Raw genomic sequence first — 4,800 nt, 5'->3', positions numbered from 1 at the left:
TTGGGTATGAATCACTCTTGTGAAGAAGAAATGCCAAAGGCATGTTAAGAGAAGATCATATCCTCTGGGTGTCTTCTAGAGTTACATGCATTTATATATTGGCATGAGAGCCAGGTTTAAATAACTGCTGGCTATACTGAACATGACACAACAACAGTGCCACTAGTTTACAAATCTGTTTTAATGCTGGCCATCTGTGTTGGTTAAAATTTGTTTTTCTTTATGGACTGATTTTTTTAATCAGTAACTTGTAACTTTTAAACGGAAACTTAGACAATTTTTCATTTTAGATCACTCTTTTTGATTCTGAGGACCTTCAAGAGGCAGATGCTGCGATCCCGATTACATCACTTAGAGGTATGTAATAATGTTATCATGTGAATTAAATGTTGAATTCATTAAAATACAGGTACCAGAGCTTCCCCTGAGGAGCAGCTAAATATCACGTTGGCCTGGGACAGAGCTGATGTAGCGAAGGACAACATTCTGGTGTACGGGCAACAGTGGCAGGTCCAGTTGTGATTTTACAGCCAGGAATCATGTATTTAGGAGTTAGAACAGATGTGTATAATCCAGTGCCGGATTTGGTAGATGGGATCTCTGGAGCAAACCATGTTGGATGCATTGTTAATGGATGGTGTCAGTTTTGTGAAGCTGCTGATTGAGAAGGCATGACCACGAGCCGCTTCTTGACCATTTCTCGTCTGGAACAGCTCTACAACAGATTAATTCCCATTTACAGCTTACATGAAGCTTTTGTATCTGATATAAGCACATATCTCTGATCCTTCTTATTATAAGTAGACTACATCTGTATTTTATAGCTTTAGGCTCCTCAGATCATTTCCTTCGACACATCATTGAGGATGACAGGCAGGTTAGTATAGAGCACAACCTTGAAGCTATTTCTGTTCTTCATTGGGTGGGAGTCAACAGGGAGTCAGACAATTATTGTTAGAATTTTTGTGGGAAAATTGACATAATTTACTAACTTAATTAGCACCAAATCAGCATATTAGAATGATTTCTAATGGATCACATGACACTGAAGAATAGACTTATTCTCAAAGAAAGAAACTGTCTTTTAATACACACAAACACACACACAAACACACACACATACACACACACATATATTTATATATATAAACAGTCATTTGTGTTCCTGTAGCTCAATTGGTAGAGGATTGCGCTATAAAACTATGACTTTGTTCATCATTGTCTTCTCTTCCGTGTCTGTTGTGAGAGAGAGTCAAAACAAAGTAGTTTGTGATATCCGGTTCGCGAACAAATCACTCGATGTAACCGGATCTTCTTGAACCAGTTTACCAAATCAAACTAAATCGTTTGAAACGGTTTGCGTCTCCAATACACATTAATCCACAAATGACTTAAGCTGTTAACTTTTTTAATGTGTCTGGTTTGTTTGAACTTAGAGGAAGTGTCAATCTCCCGGAGTGATACATGTATTCAAACAGTACACTGACTGAACTGCTGTGAAGAGAGAACTGAACACCGAGATGAACACCGAGCTGAGCCAGATAACGCCTCGTTCTGGTTCAAGAAGATCTGCAAGAAGATGCTCATCATGTTGCACAGATGAGCAACATGTTTTATATCGTAGTCATTATGGTGATTGTGCTGGTCAGTTTTGGCACGTCCAGGAAGTCTATTCTGTCACCTAAATGAGGATCTGTCCTGGAGTCTTGTCAGAGATGTAGTCTTTCAGCCCTACTGGATGATCTTTGTGGAGGTGCATGATGGAGAGATTGATGGTGAGTGAGACAAAAGGACACCATTCAGTCTGGTCAGTTCATCTGATTTGAATAAACCTTTTCCCATAGCTTCTATTTCTTGGTTGTCAGGTTATGGTCCACTCTTCATGTCTTGTATACAATCTTCTCTATTATTACTATTATCTATTAACATTTGTAAGATATTTTATGATATATCCTATTGTGATCATCCCTTTTTGTATTGACAGCCTGTAGTAATCCTGAAACCTGTGTCCCTGGAGCATTCCTCAACCCGTTCCTGCAGGCCGTCTACCTTCTTGTTCAGTACATTATCATGGTCAATGTACTCATTGCATTATTCAAGTATGCACTTCATCTTCATGACTTGGCATAAGCATCATTCAATAACACATTTTCATTGGTTTCCTAGTGTGATGGTACTTTGGTCTGTTGAGTTGTTGGACTAAAATGCGCCATGACATCCAGAGTGGAAGATTGTTGCAGGAGTCTGTGTTTGTATATTGTTGAGTCTTGGTTTCTTTATGATGGTTTAACCTACTTTGCCTTATTATTTACTTCACAGCAATGTTTACTTTGATATGAGCTCCATATCCCGTAAGCTGTGGAAATACAACAGCTATTGTTACATCATGACATATCAGGAGAAGCCGTGGCTGCCGCCCCCTCTCATTCTCCTCAGTCACATGACTCTGTCACAGCTCAATGTGGCACAAGCACAGAAAGGCGTCCAAATGGGGAAGAATTGGTCTGAGTAAGTGTGAATTATATTTGAACCATCATAGCCATCTTTATGTCAACTCACATGTCTTACATGATTGACATGAAAGGATTGTAAAAAAAAAAAAAAAAAAAAAAAAAAACACTATACCAATACCAGTTTAAGGTCCTTTAATTAGAAAAAAAAGGTTCTTAAAAATTTTTTAAGAATTATCTTTATTCCAAAAGATTTAAAAAATATATATATTAATTTAAATATGAACAAATTAAAACATATAGACATAGAAACTCATGCACCCAGCACTGTGCAAGGACAGCATTATAAATCCTTTCTGTGTTATTATGATGACATTATTAAGGAATTAAGGTTTTTATTAAGGAAAAACAACAATAACACAGGAGAGGAGATCTCACCTTCCTCTGGTCTGGAAGAAGCAATACTAGCGTTCTCTCACTGGACATAAGAGTATACCAACAGGGAACTGCTAGTGTTGGATCTACAAGGTATAAGATAGGCTTACAAGCCTGTAATTGTTATTATTATTATTATTGGAAAGTTGATGAATAGTATCTTTATTTTTGGCTGAAGGTGTGAGAGCAGACCTCATAGACCCCTCACTGATCAGAGCTGATGATAAAAGGTATAGGTATGCGTAGTGTCCTAAATGTTTAAATATATCTGCTAAATTTTGTACTTCTCAATGCATTTGCTTCCTCTGCTCCTAGGTAACGTTTTCTCCAGTTGTAGGTCCTCTGGAGAGATGGCGTTTGGACCTGCCAGTTTGGGTGGTGATGCAATCCAGAGCTTTGTTATCAAGCACACCTGCAACTCCTGCTGCAAGAAGCTCGGTCTCTCAGCTGAGGTAACACTCATGTCACAGGTTGAGGGCTGAACTTTCAATACTCTTCTATTTTTCATTCCCTGCAGTGGCAGCTCTCGCAAATACGTCCACATGGCATACCTCCATGTTTCCAACTTTAGAAGTGATTTGATCATTCGTTTGAAAAGAGCAAACTTCAAAATGAATAGGAAAAGCCGTCTAATTAAGCCTGAAGGTTTAGAAAAAAATTCTAATGAGGCAGAGATGATTTCATTTCCATGACAGCAAAGGCATGCAGAAGAGGGGCGTGGTTTCCTTTGTGGCATGTGGAGTGTTTTCTTTGATTACATATTTAATAGTTCTTTGTGCGTTAGAGAGTGTTGACTTTGATTAGATATTAATTACTGTCTCATGGAAGACATATGAGATGCCTGTTGTTTGTATCAAGAGGGAGGCTTTGCTTCAGATGTACAGGGATAAAAAATAAACAAACAAACAAAAACGACTCCGCCACATTTGTTGATATTTCAAAGGTGCTTTGTTTTTATTCGTCTTCGTCCTCTCCAAGAACCACATCTAATCAAAACGAATTATTAATGTACAATCCACAAATTGATTTTCGGTTCGTAAGAAAAGGATCTCTCTGCGATAAATTATGAATATGCATCACAACTGAGTATATTGTGTTTGGCTTTTTAGATTTGAGGAGTTGTGGCAGCCAAAGGAAGTCAGTTCCTGCCTTTGAGATGAGCAGCGCAATTTAACCTCTGACCTGGAAGTAGACGTTACCAGAAGCCACACCTCAGGGGACTTCAGCTTATTCACTTCATATTTCATTCTCTGATCTCTATTTGGAGTTTTCACAGACTGAATATATATGTATATATATATACAATTTTAAAGAGCTGCTCAAGGTGAAAAAACAGTTACTTTTGCGTGGGTCATAGCTGATTTGTTTTTGTACAACAGATAAGGGAACTCATGTTTCAGTGATCACATTTTTCCATTTCACTTTTATTTTCTTTAATTAGTTTATATCTGTCTGTACCTTTTGAAGTTTTAATGGTTTAATGTTAAACTCCCCATGAATGCAAAATATAATTTGGGATTTTTGTCATTTTTAAGTAAAAAATAAAATACAAATAAAAACACTAAACATTAAAAACAAGATGCATTTATTTCAGTTGATTCAGAGTTTCTCACCCCACTGGGGAAAAGCCTTATCTCATGCAATTTTGCTTCCAAAGTCAATTTATTTCATAAGATTACTGTTTAAGGTTATAATAATTGTTATTTTTGTTCAAAGTTTATTTTTCCTAACCCACTGGCGATTTATTTTTATTATTATTTAAGCATACAACAAATTTTAATAAGAAACAGATCAAAAGTTTTTTGGGATCTTTTATCTTGTTTTTCACATTTTGCTCCTAAAATAAAGGAAGTTTCAATATTTTTCCTTGAACAAAAGACTGATTAAGAATGAAATGAAATCGAATGAAGACCAC

General features: G+C 36.8%; 1 long non-coding RNA gene across 1 annotated transcript; it reads left to right on the top strand.

Moving 5' to 3' along the window:
• On the top strand, window positions 1-4,437 carry LOC128010784 (uncharacterized). The gene is made up of 6 exons (XR_008182448.1): window positions 1-2,099; window positions 2,320-2,508; window positions 2,854-2,978; window positions 3,064-3,115; window positions 3,201-3,337; window positions 3,995-4,437. It is a non-coding gene; the product is annotated as an uncharacterized LOC128010784 (long non-coding RNA).
• Window positions 4,438-4,800: the final 363 nt, after the last annotated feature.

The sequence above is a fragment of the Carassius gibelio genome, chromosome A5 (genome assembly GCF_023724105.1).
Source record: "Carassius gibelio isolate Cgi1373 ecotype wild population from Czech Republic chromosome A5, carGib1.2-hapl.c, whole genome shotgun sequence".
Lineage (NCBI taxonomy): Eukaryota > Metazoa > Chordata > Actinopteri > Cypriniformes > Cyprinidae > Carassius > Carassius gibelio.
Note: the sequence above shows the minus strand (reverse complement) of the source record. Positions and strands in the feature narration are given on the sequence as shown.